The sequence below is a fragment of the Gigantopelta aegis genome, unplaced genomic scaffold (genome assembly GCF_016097555.1).
Source record: "Gigantopelta aegis isolate Gae_Host unplaced genomic scaffold, Gae_host_genome ctg2714_pilon_pilon, whole genome shotgun sequence".
NCBI classification, from domain to species: domain Eukaryota; kingdom Metazoa; phylum Mollusca; class Gastropoda; order Neomphalida; family Peltospiridae; genus Gigantopelta; species Gigantopelta aegis.
Genome location: NW_024533008.1, coordinates 53182 through 72020, shown reverse-complemented (window position 1 = coordinate 72020; position 18839 = coordinate 53182). Strand labels below are relative to the sequence as shown.

Genomic DNA, 18839 nt, shown 5'->3' with positions numbered 1-18839 from the left:
AAACATTCTGCTCCTAGTATGGGGTTGAGTATATTGAAACACAGCAAGAAATCAAATGATCCTGCAGTTAAAAAAAGTCAATTTCTATCAACAAGTATAGGATTAAAAAAGTATACATCAGAAAGTAATATCAGAGGACGTTGACAGAATCTACAAACATATCAGATCATCAAACTAAAAGATCAACTCGAAAACTTTTAAGTAGTTGTTCAGATACACAGTCTAAATTTGAATCAAATTCTTTAAGAAGTTTTAACAGCTGCAACGATTTAAGTCGCCCAGCTAAGAGTCTCCCACTCATAGTGCTGTTCTATTCCCTCGTACTTCAACACCTTATGACTCTGAAGATAGCCAATCTCGATATAGCAGTACCTCAGATCTCTCTCGAAGAAAAGTACCCTCCGACTCTGACCCCACACCACGATCGTCATCAACTAGTCCCGATATTGAGCCTACATTACTAGAAACTGCTGATAATGCATTTCTCTTAACACCACTAAATGATACAGTTATAAAGATACCATCACCAGAACACAGAGTACCATTACCATTGGGACTTAGCACACCCACCACTAACTTTATTGAGACATCTCGTTATAATGGTGGGCGTGGAGGTGAATGTAGAATGCCATCACCAGAACAAACTCCTGTAAAAAGATATCATAATAGACAGAGAGTGCGTACATTAGAACATCCACTTATCAATGGCCACTCTGCCTATAGACTTCCATCTGAATATTGTGATACTACAGAAGAAGAACAGGAAACATGACGATATATTTATAACATCACATGGACAGTCACAAGAGGTAGTCATTGCGGTAAGTGAAGTGCTACTTGTCACTACACACTCAATTTATTTTTTGGCACTAGATCTTGTCTTGTAGTATCTAGTTACATCATCTAGTAGGATGTGTATTGTGTAGTTAAGAGATTATTGAATTAGAGCATTGTAATAAAATAATTTGTGATAGTGTACATTTCATTATAGAATGGTTATGGTAACCATGGGAGACAGAGGTGAGAGCAAGTCTGACCAGTTATTGCTACATGATATGCAGGTTCAGTTGGAGCAGTGTCTTAGGATCATGGTAAACAATTGTCATAGATATTATCACCTAATATAGTATATTTATATAAACTAGCTTTTTTGTAGTTTAGAGAAGTCTCCCTTGACATTATTTTATAATCTCTAGTGACTACAGTGATCAGTTTATAGGGAGTTCCCTGTTAGTTGTGACTATGTATTGTTATATTGACCATTTGATCTAGTTACTTCACAAACACACACAACACTGTTGGTAGGTAGCCCTTATGTGGTCTGGCAATCACTCCCTATATAGTACATTTTATTAATTGCAGAAATCAATTTGTGAATATTCTTAAGAAGGGCTATTAACTTTATAAGCTTCTGATGAGACTGAATAATATTGTCAAGTTAATTAGTTACAACAACAACTTGTGTTCCTATTAAGTATTATATACAAATATTATACTACATCACATAATACAATACAATGTAGAACAATACAGTACAATACAGTACAATGTAGAACAATACAGTACAATACAATACAATGTAGTACAATAGTGTACAATGTAGAACAATACAGTACAATACAGTACAATACAGTAGTATTGTGTTCTTGGTAATGTTGTTGATACTTCTCTCAATAATGTTCTCAGTAATGTTGTCAAAATAGTGAACAACATATTATATTATATTCTTTATTAGAATCATTGGAAGGTCATGTGAAGGAGTAGAGGCTTCTCTAAAGAATGCACAATGTCAACTTGAGACAGTTTTAAAGGGAGGTGTGTATGTCTTGTCAATAAAATAATTATACTACTATAATTAAATATATGTACTTTACAAAGGAAAGTGCATTGACGTATGTCAGTTACAAGGATTCTAATGTATACATATTAAGACATCTACATGTACTATATGTACATATACACAAACATTGTAAATACATTCACATTTTTAGACAAATGCCTTTAAATAATAAACCATACCTGTTTCTAACTAACCATAAGTGATGATACATATATATGCTAGTCAAGATATATGTACACTGTCAATGTGTATACATACTAGTAATGTTAGTCTGTCTGTTTGAATTAATGGAACTTAACTGTCTCTGACTGATAATAAGTGACATCATTTATATATCTATTTGGTAGTCAGGATATATTTACATGTATCGTTACATGTACATGATAAAGAATCCTTACTAACTAGAACTTATTATAATAATTCTAGAAGATAAGATATGGTTTCTGTCAACATTACTATTCTTATCTTTTTCCCACATTATGCGCAAGATAACTTTCAAAGACAGGGTAATGACGCATCATACATTGAAAATGCATGACGCTACATAACTATTATGACAGCTTTGTCTCCATGACAAGCATAATTAATGGTTATCATTTTATTAATGGAGGATTTCCATTCACTGTATAAGAAAGAGATAGAGCAGCTTCAAGAACACATTATCAAGAATTGTTGGCATTACATAAATCCCATCAACATTCCATTGAAGGTAAGGTTATGTGGTGTCAGGTTTTGATAACTGGTTTTCTGCGTTTTAGAATTGAGAAAAAGAGTTTTATTCAATCAAACAGAAATCACAAAATAAAATTGTATGTTATTAAATGTCGCATATATATTATTATTATTATGTATTTATAAACATTTATAAACTATTATTGTTATGAATTGTTATTATTAAAATCTAAAATTATAATTTCTACTGCGCATGCGTACAATATATTTTTTGGCGCGGCGGAGGGAACCTACACCTTTAGTCTTTAGTGATCTCCTTCAGTTATACGTCTTTAAGATCTCTCTAGGGCCATTATGTATCTTCACGTATCTACGTTATAAACGCGGTAAGTTCTTTCTAAAAGTTTAGAAACGTTGTTACTCGTTAATATTTGTAGATGGACGCAAAGAGACTGTCATGTTTGACAAGATTACTTCTCGTATCAGGTAAACTCTGTTACAGACTCAACCAAGACTTTGTTGATCCTGTAAGAACCAATAATAGCCGTAGTGCTCACTTTCTCTCTCACATAGGCGGCCATTACTATGAAGGTTATAAATGTGTCTATCGGGGAGTGACCACGTCAGAACTGGACACTCTAGCAGCAGAAACTGCTGCTAGTATGACAACTGTCATCCTGACTACGCCATATTAGCTGCTCGAATTGCTATCTCTAACCTTCATAAAGAAACCAAAAGTGTTTTTCAGGTCAGTTACTTTGGATAGCACCCCTATCTTATAATTATAATTATTAATTACAGCTGTTATGCAAGACCTCCATGATTACATTACCCTGTCATGGTCGGCATTGTCCTAAGGTTTCCAAGAACCAATGATATCATACAAGCTAATGCTGATGTAAGATTGTAAATTATATTTATTTCACATATATTTTGTTGCTATAGAAACTGAATTCTGCTATTATTTTATGATCGAGATTACAGTTACTCCTTTTTTGGATTTAAAGTATGACTCTCTCTCTCTCTCTCTCTCGATCCCTCATCTCTCTCTCTCCTCTCTTCATCTCTCTCTCTCTCTCTCTCTCTCTCTCTCTCCTCTCTCTCTCTCTCTCTCTCTCTCGGCTAACGTTCCCTTCTTCTGTTAAAGAAACGAAATATTTTTTGTTAAGCCGTATATTAATCCATTGCCTTCACTCACATGACTTAAAGTCCTAGTCATGTGACCTTGCCCATTGGAACATCCTATATCACATGATACCTGATATTAATCACATGATATTTCTCTTTTTTGTAGACATTGGAACGATCATATCTTCTCAAAATTGATGGCAAACGTAAGACATTTTTATCTACTCAAACTTCAAAGTAACATTTACTCTCTCTCTATCTGTTATTGCTGAACGACCTCAACACCTGTTTAATGAGAGTAGCTATTGGAATTCATGGAGAGAACTTAGATGCAGCTATAGAGGTAACTGACTAATTTCCATATTGTCCTATCCTCATACCTAATATTCAATCCTCAGACCTATACTCTCATGTCAGAACGTTGGTTCACTCATGCCTCACCTACATTGTTTAATGCTGGTACATGTAGACCACAACTCTCTCTTGTTTTTCTTTGACAATGACAGAGGACTCCATTGAAGGGATTTATGACACATTAAAGAGATGCGCTAATATATCAAAGTCTGCTGTGGGCATTGGGTTAGCTGTTCATTGTATTAGAGCATCAGGGCAGTTTATATAGCTGGTACTAATGGTACATCTAATGGACTAGTACCAATGTTACGAGTATTTAACAATACAGCACGCTATGTTTGATCAAGGTGTACACAGGTAAGATTAAATATAAAAGATTCCTTTCACTCACTCTCTCTCAGCGACCTGGTGCCTTTGCAGTCTACCTAGAACCTTGGCATGCTGATATACGTCTTTTCTAGATTTAAGAAAAACCACGCAAAGAAGAACAGGTTTTAGACATTTTACAAACCAGTTTCATATGGTATCATTTAACAGAGCTCGCGATTTATTCTATGCTCTGTGGGGTCCCTGATTTGTTTATGAAAAGAGTTGAAGCAGATGAAGACTGGTCTCTAATGTGTCCAATGAATGTCCTGGTCTTCATTTAAAGTGGGGAGAGAGTTTGAAGCTCTTTATGAAAGTACTAGAACACATCTCCTTTAATATTTAAATTTATGATCTAGTATGTTTGTTATTGAATGTCTGGTATATCCTGTAGGTACGAGAGAGAAGGACGTGCTCGTAAAACCATTCGAGCTCAAAAGTTGTGGTTTGCAATATTAGAAGCTCAAATTGAGACTGGTACTCCATACATGTTATATAAAGACTCCTTGTAAACAGGAAGAGTAACCAACAGGTAAAGATAGATAATGTATATATATTAATTGATTCTCTCTCTAGAATCTCGTACAATACGTCCAGTAACCTTTGTACAGAGATAGTTGAATACACTAGTCCAGATTGAGGTGAGTTATATATTGTGAATGACATCATTTTTATTTCTATTTTTAGTTGCTGTCTGTAATTTAGCATCAATAGCTTTACCACGATTTGTTACCATGACAACCGTTTTGACTTCCAAAAACTATTTGATGTCACTAAAGTTATAACACGCAATCTCAATAGAATTATTGACATCAATATTATCCTATTAATGAGGCGCGTAATTCTAATCTACGTCATCGTCCAATAGGTATTGGAGTACAAGACTAGCAATACTTTTATTTTAATGAGGTATCCATTTGAGAGTGAGGAGGCACAAGATTTAAACAGAAAATATTTGAGACAATTTATTATGCTGCATTGACTGCATCATGTGAACTGGCTCAAGTTGATGTCCTTATCAAACATATCAAGGTTCACCCAGCTAGTAAAAGGAGTATGTCACAATATAAATACTATTATGCATGTGTTATATATTATATTGTATAATATAATACTATATATAGTACTGTTAGAATGTATTGTGAGTTTTCTACTAAGAACCTCTAAAAATTTAGACTGGTTGATGACTATTTTTGAATCAAAACTTTAACTTTTAACAATTTGATATTACAGATCTTACAATATGATATGTGGATGTGATCCATCTAGTCTCTGGGACTGGACCAAACTCAAGCCACATTGCCAAGTTAGTCAAACTAGTTTACCATTAAATATCCTTGTTTATTACTAGACATGGCATACGTACCAGTTTGTTACTAGCTCCAATGCCTACAGCCTCTACTGCACAATATTGGGTAACAATGAGTCTATTGAACCATAATTACCTAGTAATATCTATACAAGAAGAGTCTTGTCTGGAGAATTTCAATATGTGTAATAAAGGTGCATACATAGCTAGATGGATGGATAGATTACTGGTTAAATGGATAAAGGGTTATCTTTAATGGATCAATGTTATATATTTTTTATTTAATAGATCGTTAACTCTCATTTAATGAGGATCTTACTGAACGAGGTCTCTGGAATGAGAACTATGAAAACATCGTCTCATTGCTCATAATGGTTCTGTACAGGTAGGTGTGTTTTAGTAACATTGGATATTAGAGAACATACTCTAATTAGAAAATTCCTGAATTCCTGATGATTTAAAACAATTGTACAGACAGTTTGGGAGATATCACAAAAGACTCTTATCATATGGCTGCTGATCGTGGTGCCTTCATGATCAAAGTCAACCTTCAATGTTCATATGGGAGAGACCAATTTTGGTAAAATGACATCAATGCATTTCTATGCTTGGAAAAAAGTTAACGTTATTAAAAATTGAGTGTTGCTATGACAACTTGTATATAGGTTTGAAAACTGGTATGTACTATCTTTCGAACTAACCAGCAGCTCAAGCCATTCAGTTTTACAGTTGACCAAAAAGTTCTTCAACAAGTTCGACAAAAAGAAAATGTTGATCCTGAATCAAAAATTGATCGTGAGAAAGAAGAGGAAGCAATGGCTTGTTTCTTTAAAACAATAGAAGCTTGCATGTCTTGTAGTGCCTAACATTATAACTATATTATAAACTACTTTATAACTACATTATAACTATTTAATAACTACATTATAAATAGAATATATGGAACAATTTATGAGTTACAAATTTGACATAATTTAAAAGTTTTTAAAAAGCAAATAGTTTAAATGAAAGGGTGGAGTTTATCATCAACATTACACAGCAGCTGTTGGTGAGAAAAAGTTTATTGCTTAAGTCTTCACTTTAAATTGACTTTAAGTGATGAATAAATTATCTACTAGATAACTGTTTATATAGGACATTATGACATGGTCCACAGGAGACTATATATAAGACAATATGATATTAATATCTGTTTATGTATCTATATTATACATCATTTGTAAGCTATATAATACTAACTAACTAATACAATATATTAACACTATATAAATTACCTTATATCAATAAACTACATTAAAAAATGTATTATTTTATATGTAGAGTTAATGTTACAGTACATGTTTATCAACTAATCTCTGATGATATGGACCTAGTACTTGATTTAATCCAATAGTCAGTGCTGGTATATAAAGACCTACATTTATTTATATATGATATTGAAGTATGTCTGTTTATGTTAAGAGAGAGACTATTCACTTGTTCAAAGATCATCAGTTACTGGACATCACTTGAAAACGCTACATAATGTATATATGTCAAAGTAATATTAGAAGGACAAACTTACATTTAGTCAATAGTAAAATGTTATAGACTTTGATTGATGTTGTAACCAAATGGTCATGTTTGTAACCAATATAATGAAACTTTTACCTTTATCATGTTATATATAAAACTCACTAGAGCTCAAACTGACTGGATATCTGAGGGAGAAAAGACACAATTGTTGTTAGTTCCAGTAAATATCAAGTTCACAGGTCATAGGACATTAAGTAGTATTTCTCAACGAACTGGAGTATGAAATATTCCACTGTTAATGATACCTACAATAGTTTCATATTACCTGACTAGAACAGACATCATATAAACTTTGACATAATATTCTTTTGTCTTCTTTCTTCCTTCAAATCTGTATCTGTTTAATAATAAAAACATCACTCTTAGCGCCATCTTTACTTGCGGGTTTGCATTTTTCCATAGTTACAGACACCCCACTAACGTAGCAGCTGCGCGAGCACAGCAGCTGTCGGTGAGAAAAAGTTTGCTGCTTAAGTCTTTACTGCTTTAAGTCTTCTTACTAGAAACTACTAAATGATAGAAGATAACTAACTAGCAAAACTGCTAACTACTAATACAGTCTACTACTGTTAATAGAAACTAAGTTTATTTTAGTAGTAAGTTAATAGTTTGGAATGTTATAAGAAATCTTCTGATGCTGTATGATGAGTACTTTAATAGAATTGTTAAAAGTGAGTGTATTATTAAATAAACGTGTTATTAAATATAATCTTACTTTGTTAAGTGAACTTGTGTGTAGGAAATAAGTTTTTAGGTGATTTGATAAATTAATTGGCTTTAATTAATTGATTTTTTATTAGTAGTAATAATTAGTGGTATTAGACGTAGCGATAATATTTAATTTTATATAGCTACTAACTAGAGGACTATTAATGTACAATTTTAGTCTTAGTTTGTTTGTTATATTGTATTTGTAAATATTAAAAATAAAAATATTGGAGCTTTTATTGTTAATTAATGTAGGCGTGGTCAGTTGTCAAGTAGAGAAGTTGAGTTTTTCCTAGAGAAGAAGTGATTATAAAAATGTTAACTTTGTTAGAAGACAAAGAACTGGAAACTAAAGTATTTAACTAATAATTGACTTATTGGAAATTTAAAATAATTTATTTTTTAGTAAAAAAATACAACAACAATAGTAACAAAATGTAATGGCTAACAGAGTCTATTCCATTAAACAAACAAAACTCTTCAAACTATTATTTTTAACAACAACATTTTTAATTGTTTTATACCAAATTTAGTAATTTTAGGACAGTTATCGAGCCATAGTGATTGTAATGTGTTATGTTAATGAAATGAGATTAGAGAGATGAGGTATATCATTATTAGTAATATTAGTGTCATCATACAACTGTAATACCTTGATTATTTTATTAACAGTTACAGCTGTTGTTAGTAAGTGGTAAGTATTTGGTAAGAGAGGTGAGGAGTAAAGACTAGGACCTCCATTGTTTTGTTGTAAGTTACTACTTGTGATAGTTGACTGACACAGTTACTATCAAAATGAGTGTTATATATTCTGAATCTCCACACTTACATTTCATTAATATCAGTTAATAGTGTTAGTAAACTTTGAGGAGATAAGTGTTTGAGTTCAATATCCCATGTTGTGTGTTGTCGTCTCTTTAATTGATGTATCACTTCTTTACATTCTGCCACAGTAGATGAAGTAAGTATAACACTATCACTGTACCACTTAACACTTCCAGTGTCTCCTATAATAAAACATAGTTACTATATAATATTTTTACACACACAACAATAGCTATAGACACACTCTAACATGCTCAACTACAATTGTCCAAGGCCTAACGAAGAAGACGACGCCATTACTAGTGTTAGGTTACTATAACAACGATGTACGGAGATGAACGGATTCTACAAAACGGAATAATTTAATTATCTGAGCCAAATGGAGACATCATATCTACTGACACAGAGGCACACAGGTACTGAACTGTTATATTATTAATTTACTGTATTAGTTGAAGGCTAAATTGTTGTTCATATAATATTACTCATTGATCTGAGTCAGGATGAGATAATCAATATCTACAAAGCTAATACTGAGACCATATAGGATACCTAGTAGATAACTGTAAGAATAACTAGGTACATTACAAACAACACTCATTATGTAACAGATAAACAGGTACATGTCTTGTTTATTGTGTATTTATAATATATTGAATGAACTTTTGTAGACTTTTGCAAATTAACATTTTATTATTAACTTCATCTAATTAAGTCAACATCATTACCAGTCCATTATATGAGTATAGTCCTGATACTTTACAAATGTCATAATGTAATGTTGTGAGATGACTCACAATGTTGTGTCATTTATAATACATGTACATCAATACATTTATAAAACTTTATATATTGAATAATAATTATATTATTTAGTGTAATTTAATTCAACAGTACCAGTTTATAGTTTTTGATTATTTTAATAGAATATTCCCAAAGATTATAAAATACTATTAATATTTTAAGGAAGGCTTATAAATATTTATACACATAGACATTGGGAACTCCATAAATATATCTATTGAGAAAGGGAGTGGCTAGCTACATGAACTCCCCACCTATTTGATTGAGTTTTCCAGATTCCTCAGTATATTTCTGTTCATGTTGATAATGACTGTGGTTTAGTGGAATTCCACTTCATCAACCTAACTTGGGTGTGGCATTGTAGTTGCAAGTTTTTTATTAAAGCTCTTAAGTGTTTTCTTTATCCACAATACATAATATTTATTAATATCATTAGTAAACAAATATATGAGAGAGAAAATGCTAGTCTCATTGGGTCCACCTACTGGAGTAGGTGTCCAAACTACATTATGATGTAAAGTATATGATATAATACTTCATATTATCATATGTAGATATTAATATTGTATATTATATAATGTAATGTGATGAACATGTGATATAATGAACTAACATTCAAAATACATATAATGACATCATTATGATGTCATATATGTAATACATTAGTTTGCATTAAAATGTTTAAAAGGGAAGTGACTTATCAATAAATATTAGGAATTTCTAACATCATTTTCTTCATTATTATATATTATTATCATAGTGTATCTCCCTAATATTATCATTATTAATGAGGTTATATATTAAGAGGATTTACTTAATTTTGGGAAGAGTAGGTTGAGACAGTTTAACAAAGTTTCTGGGGAACATCCCACGGACTCCATTAAGATTCCCATGTACCATTCTTCATCAACCTATGAAAATGAATATGTTCAGTAGAAATGAATGGATGGAAGTCTCTCTACCATACATACCTTAATGACATCTTTGATAACATCTCCAATATTTAAATTTAGTTGATCATCATCTATTTTATTATAAGTGAACTGGACAATAGCTTCTACAGGAGGTTTCTCCCAGTAGTATGTACGAGTGTTATGATCAGCATAATAGGTACGTCCATTAGGGTAATCCTACTTTCCCATCCAGAGTGTAATAATTCAGATTGTTGATATGATTGTTGAGATACTGTGTAATATGATAAGTTAATAATATAACAATATAACATAATTATAATGTGTGATTTATTTATCAGTTAAGATAATGATAATTGTCTATAAATGTACTATTAGAAGTTCTCCTACAAATATGTTTCACTAGTTTTACACAGTAATGTAATGTGACATGTTCTAATATTAAATAATTTTTTTTAAAATTAAAATAATTGTCTATATAGTGTTAGTTAGTGAGTTAGTGTCATAGAGCCATTCTCTCTCTGTTAAGACAATTTGTGAGAATTATATTGATAAGTTATTAGTTGGAAATATAATACTGTCAGTATCCTAACATTCCAGGTCATAACTAATATATATACATAGTTCAAATTAAAAATATTATATCAAACATATATAATATATATAATATAATATATATTAATATACCTTGACTACTTGAGATCACTTTAGTAACTGTTGTATTATCAGATGATATCTTGTCTTGTACATCAGATGACACATTGGTTATAACTAAGTCTGTCTCCTTCTCTTCACTTTGTGATGTAACTTGACTAGATGACATCTCTGAATTAATTTATCAGTTACTATCTCATCAAGTGATTCTGATTTGACAGACTTGATTTCTGATATTTGAGATTGTAGACCTGATAATAATAATCATAATAATTTCACTGATATATTTTATAGTTTTATTACTTTTAATCTTTTCCATCAATTGACTGATTGCTCCTCTCTCTCCTTTAATTCTAAAGTTAATGATGTAATTTTCTCTTGTAATATCTCAATCTCTTCTTGTTTCTCTACTAATACTTTATCAGTAGCTATAGAACATGACCATATATGGTATGTACTGTACTACTAACAGTATTATAGCTCACCTTCTTTATATCTAGTTAACTTCTCTATCTCTAATGTCTTTGCCTTATTCATTCTATCTATAGTTTAATCTTCTCTATTACATTAGGTACATAGTTATATCTCAATTAAATGTACATGTACCTGATAAAGTGTCAGTTTGATGATTGATCTTGTGGTCCTTCTCTCTCCATACTGGTATAAACTAATGTTTAATGATACATGTATATTATTACTGTATTATTTAATAAATCCAATTATATAAATCACTAATGAGAACAAAATTTTCCAAATCTTTTATCTACTATACTTATTACTACTGATAAATATAGTACTCAAGATCACCTTCAAGAGAAGAGTTCAGGTCCATTATTTCTGATCTTTCTTAGCTATAGCCTTTCTCTGTAACTCTACTTCCTCCTCAAGATATTGAATCTTCTATAAACATCAAATAATAATAATTATATTTTAATTTATTATCTCTATACTTCATCTCTTTTATGTACATCCCAAACAATACAATGACCAATGGTCATGTAATTAATCCTTTCTTTTTTATTGACAGGATTGTCTTCTGAGCTTTAGCAACAAGTGGACCCAGTAGATTGAATGGAAAGGTACAGGTCACAATAATGGAGTTGCCTTCTTTGATTACTTTTACTGTCACTCTCTTTTGCTAGTCGTTTGAATACAGCTAACAATAGTGTTCTTATGTCATCAATGTGTAGTCATCTGGATCCCAATCAAGGACAAAAGTGGCAGTCTCACCAATAAGAGGAGTAGGAGTAGTTGTAGCTGAAAAGATTTCCTCTAGACAAACACGAACAGATGAAGACTGGCAAAACTCTTCAACCATTTTCTTGTAAGCTTCAATATGTTTCTCACTTCTTCTACATTGAATCGCTTTACTACTTCTTCCAGACAATTGATATCAATCAGTGTACATTTGTCTCGAACAACATCTAAGACATCACTGATACTTTTACAGTGATTCTAAGGAAGGCTTTAGTGGAGGGTACCAATCTTCAAGAAACTTTTTCATATCTTTCAATGGAGGTGGTTTGCCTTCAATATACTTCTAATTTTGTTAAAGGTAATACCAAATTCACTTCTGACATTAGTAAATTCTGAACTCATGCTTTGAGGAATTGAGACTTTATTGGAATCTGTTTATAATAGGTCATTATTACACAACAATAATAATAAATATGTGTGCTTACCTCGTTTGTGAACTATGGTCAATAATTGATGTGGAATGTTGAGGTGTAACTTTCTTAATTGTATTTGCTTGTTGTGTACTGTTATCAATGTTGGTAGTTACTGAAATACAAAATACATTATGTTAATAATTTATTATAATAATTATTAGTATACCATCACTGATATTAGTGTCTTCAGCTACAACTTTGTCCTTTATCACTGTTTTCACTATAATCATATTAATATGTACTATAAATATAATTCATAATTTATATACTAACCATAAATCATTAAAGATAGCATTACCAAGTGGTACATTTTTCAGTGAACCTCTTTAATACACTAGCAAACACCTCCAGGTTATGATGATTGATATAAACAGCATGACGTAGTGATTTTAACAAGACTCCTTTTATCACTGACTGAGATTGACTAGAATGTTCTAGACTACTTTAGGTGTTTCTTCTGATATTATCGTTGGATCTTGATCACAAAGTAGCCACCCAATACTAAATAGGATCATGTAGAGACTGAGATAGAGTGGCATAGTGACAACGAAGAATATCACTAGCACATTGTTCAGGAAGACTGATCATGATATTAGTACTATGACTGTTCACTGCTTCATTAGGAGCTGTTGATATCTCCTTGTCTTCTGGAAACTTTTGATCTGAATAAATGAATAGACTTAGTGGAATATAATATAGAGTACTTACCATATTTATACTGGATAATTTTTTTGCTAAGGCTCTTGTCTCTTCATATTTGGACAAAACTGTAGCAAATTTTTTGAGGGCTTTGTGATCTGAAGAAACTGCTGCACATATAGCAGTCAAGAGAATTGTCTTCTTATTATCTGCTGAGCTCTCAGGTGTTTCAATCTCATCCAGAGTTCTTTCACTAATACATCTCTCACTATACAATAACTGAGATACATCAACAGGATAGATCAGAGACTGTGATAGTGCAGTATAATAATGTTGTAGAATAGCAACAGCTTCATCATGAACTTCTGATACTATAATGGAGGAGATTTAAATTATTTAGCAACTACACACTATCTGTCACTTACTGTTTATAGGAATTGATGACTGTCTTAAGAATTTTTCGTACTCAATAGCTAGATTCATTTGACCAACAGCTTTCATATTCAATGTGTCCAGAACTTGTCTCTTGTAGCCTGAGGATTAGTATCCAGCCACAGTCATACATTTTTGATACTTTGTAAGGACAGGTTTGGATAGGTCTTCAATTTCATTTAACTTTCTAACATCAAGTTCAAGTTGTGTTCCCATTATATACCAGTTAGTGCTGATAGGAACATGTGCACATAACTCAGCTAAATTGGTTTACCATTTAATATCTCATCAAATGACTATCTCTAGTAGCCATTTTAATCTAAATAATTGTTGTTGTACTATATATAATAAGCAATCAAGATAATAGTTATTTACTTTACTGAACAAACTAATGCGTCTTTTATCTCCTCCTTGGAAACCTGTCATATGACACTATCATAACAATGAAATGATTTCCAATGTAATATAACAATGAATAAAACTAATGACTCTTTTTAAAAATGTATTTGGTAAAATTAATATCTGTAATTAAAGTCATTTACTTACCATACTGAGGTATGTGTTCTCGTTCAGTGGATTTGTATTTATATTAAAAAAAATATGATTATTGGCCTTTTTTATTTTTTAAACAAATTAAATATCAATTTTTTAAGACTTTTCATTGTATTATTGCTTAATCATTAAAATTGCAACAAAATTTTCAAAAGGAATGCATTGGAAATTAAAAAATATTGAGTTAATAGTCAACATTCAAATTTTAATAGTCAGGTCAATATTTAATATTCATGTGCAATTACCTAAATGAAAAATTATTGCACAATGATCTTAACATGCATGTCATAGCAACATGGCGAATGCAACTTTAATTTCTTGTTTAGTTTCTACCAAATATATTACTTTATACTTTTATGTATAAGATATTTTAATGATAAATGAGAGACCATTAAACATAACATATATTACTTTATACTTTTATGTATATATTTTTATAATGATAAATAAGAACTGACCATAGTCAAAATAAATAGAGGCTCAGATCAATATTAGTTTATTCATTATGGAAGCAGTACTAAAACATCAGCAAATAATGACTTATACACTGACCAGAAAGTCATCCTAACAATATAGGTGACATGTATCCACAAAACCTCTTTGATTAAAGTGAGATGATATAATATGATAGAGAGAAATAAAATAAGTTTGTTTATAGAGAACTAAAGTAATCTCTATAAAAATGATACAAGAGAGAACCTAATGACAGCTGATTTGGAGAGATTGTTATCACAACAGGAGGTAAACCCCTGACTAATAAATAAAGAGCTAAGGTATTACTATATTACTTAATGTAGGAACTTAATATTATGAAGGATATAGTTAAGAGTGTTGGGAGAAGTGGGAGGGGCTGCCCTCTATGGAATGGGACACATCTTGGAAACAGCACTGTAGATCAACTTCAACCAACTATTTTTGCAAGTGATATTCCTAGTCTAATGGTACAATGTAGGTATCCTAAGTTACTGTTAATAAGTACTGATATTCACTAGTCATCCTAGAGGTCACTATATACTGAGTTTATAATGTCTTTCATGTTTTAGACTCATCAAGATCCTCCTTCTTGGTACAGTGAATTAAAGCAGAGAGCTGATATACACAAAAGAATATGCCATCCCTATAGCTAAATACTAACAATAATATTTAATTTTATATAGCTACTAACTAGAGGACTATTAATGTTCAATTTAATCTAGTTTGTTAGTTATAATTCTATTTGTAAATATTAGAAAATAACAATATTGAAGTATTTTCTTATTAATTATTGTAAGCGTGGTCAATTGTCTTTTACTAGAAAAAAAGTGAATTATAAAAATTGTTAACTTTGTTAGGAGACAAAGAACTGGAAACTAAAGTATTCAACTAATAATTGACTTATTGGAATTTAAAAAGAATTTATTTTTAGCAAAAATATCAAATAGTACAAGAATAACTAATAATTAATGGAGTCTATTATAATTAATCTGCAAATACTTCAAACTATTATTTTTAGCAACACATTTTGTAATTGTTGTTCACCAAATTTAGTAATTTCAGGACAGTTAATGAGAACTAGTTCTTGTAACATTTTATTTTTAGTAATGAGATGACAGAAATGAGGTATATCTTTATGTTATTGTCATCCCACAAGTATAATTCCTTGATTATTTTATTGTCAGTTAGAGGTATGTTAGTAAATGGTAAGCATCTAGTAAGAGAGGTGAGGAGTGTGAAGACGTAGTTCCTCCATTGTTTTGCTATGAGTTACTACTTGTGATAGTTGACTGACACAGTTACTATCAAAATGTGTGTTCCATATATCAATCTCCTCACTTGACATTCATTAATATCAGTTAATACTGTTAGTAAACTTTGAGGAGATAATGAGTTAAGTTCAATCCACCATGTTGTGTGTTGTTGTCTCTTTAATTGATGTATCACTTCTTTACATTCTGCCACAGTAGATGAAGTAAGTATAACACTATCACTAGTCCACTCAACACTTCCAGTGTCTTTCTATAATAAAACATAGTTACTATATATATTTTACACACAACAATAGCTATACACACACTCTAACATGCTCAACTACGATTGTCAAGGTCTGACAAGGAAGTAATGCCATTACTAAAGTTAGGTTACTATAGCAACAATGTATAAGGACATGAACAGATTTTACAAAGCAAAATTAAATTTACTGAGTGTTATACTAATAATTTACTATATTAGATGATCTGAGTCAGGATGGGGATGTCAATATCTAGTGACGCAGGCAAGCAAGGTACTGAATTGTTGTACTAATAATTTACGGTATTAGTAAAAGGCTAAAGTGCTGTTGAATATTAGACTCAATGATCTGAGTAAGCTGGATGAGGATATCAATATCTTACAAAGCTACTGAAACCAGTACAGGGTATCTGTTAGGTAGCTGTAAAGATGACTAGTACATTACAAACAACACTCATTATGTAACAGATAAATAGAGTACATGTCAATGTCAATTCTAACATGTTCACATAATTCAGCAATAGTTGGTTTCCCATTCAAAAACTGGTTGAAGTAGCTGGACGAAACGGAGGACGAAGCCATGACTATTGCAGAGGGAATTTGTTGGGTGGGGGCTCAATTAGCCATTATTCACGATGTAGTCGCTAATGAGCATGCGCAATTGACTCCACCCTAAAAATAATAATATTTTATTAAAAACGTAAAAAAATTAAAAATTATATTTCTTGTGGTTTTATTGTCCCTGTATGAAGTATATCAGTGACATTAAGTCATTGACTATATTACAATAATGATAATACCTTAGTTTTGAATTTGTTTGAGATCTTCAGGACCCATATAATGAGGATCTAATATAAGAAACCTAAAATAGAAAAAACTTAGCTAAATATTATGACAAAAATTTGTATCTATTTTATTGATTACTTATCAGTCAAAGAAATTGATGAGAATAAAATAAATAGAGACAATAACTCCATACGGTAACAAAAACACACAAAGAGCTATTTACAAGAGAAGTGCATTATTATTTTTTAACCTGATGTCTCCTGACTGTTCATTGTATTCATCTTCTAATACGGTATGAGTAAATGGTTTTTATTAGCAGTAGTAATTAATGTTATTAGACGTAGCGATAATATTTTAATTTTTATATAGCTACTAAACTAGAGGACTATTAATGTACAATTTAGTCTAGTTTGTTTGTTATAATTCTATTTGTAAATATTAGAAAACAATATTGAAGTATTTATTATTAGTTAATGTAGGCGTGGTCAATGTCAAGTAGAGAAGTTGAGTTTTCTAGAGAAGAAGTGAATTATAAAAATTGTTTACTTTGTTAGAAGACAAAGAACTGGAAACTAAAGTATTTAAAACTAATATTTGACTTATTGGAATTTAAAATAATTTATTTTTAGTAAAAAATACAACAATAATAATAGTACAAAAATAACTAATAATTAAACGGAGCCAGTTACCATTAACAAACAAAAAGTTCAAACTATTATTTTAACAACAACATTTTGTAATTGTTGTTTACCAAATTCAGAAATTTTAGGACAATCATAGAGAGATAGTTCTTGTAATGTGTTATTGTTAATGATGAGATGAGAGAAATGAGTTATATCTTTATTAGTAATGTTAGTGTCATTATACAAGTATAAGCTCTTGATTATTTTATTACCAGTTAGAGCTGTTGTTAGTAAGTGGTAAGTATTTGGTAAGAGAGGTGAGGAGATAAGAGATAGGTACTTCAATGTTTTGTTATAAGTTACTACTTGTGATAGTTGACTGACACAGTGACTATCAAAATGAGTGTTCTCTATATCAAGTCTCCTTACATGACATTCATTAATATCAGTTAATACTGTTATTAAACTTTGAGGAGATAATGATTGAGTTCAATCCTCCATGTTTTGTGTCGTTGTCTTGTTAATTGATGTATCACTTCTTTACATTCTGCCACAGTAGATGAAGTAAGTGTAACTCTATCACTAGTCCACTTAACACTTCCAGTGTCTCCTATAATAAAACATAGTTACTATATAATATTTTACAAGCACACAACAATAGCTATACACACACTCTAACATAGTTTAAGTTTATGTTATCAGTACGGTCCTTATGTGTATGTAACAGCATGACATGGTTTAGTCGTTCTTGGGTCATAGTACTTTGTAGGTAATTTTTTAGTTGGCGTAAGGTTGAAAAAGGGCATTCCACTGTAGCAGAAGTCATTGGTATGGTTAGATACAGTCTAATTAGTTATAAACTTCGGAAAGCATCATTTTACCAGTGGATGTTTCATTCATCGTATCACATATTGTTAATGACGTTATTGTGTACATAGTCTTGGGTGCAAATCAGGGGGCTTAGCCCCCCCTTTACTACCCCTATGATTCTTAAGATCTAATGAA

At 31.0% G+C, this 18839-nt stretch overlaps 1 pseudogene; it reads left to right on the top strand.

Annotated features, from left to right (window-relative positions):
* The first annotated feature begins 2882 nt into the window (after positions 1-2882).
* Positions 2883-18839, top strand: part of LOC121391608 — a 29465-nt pseudogene continuing 13508 nt past the window's right edge.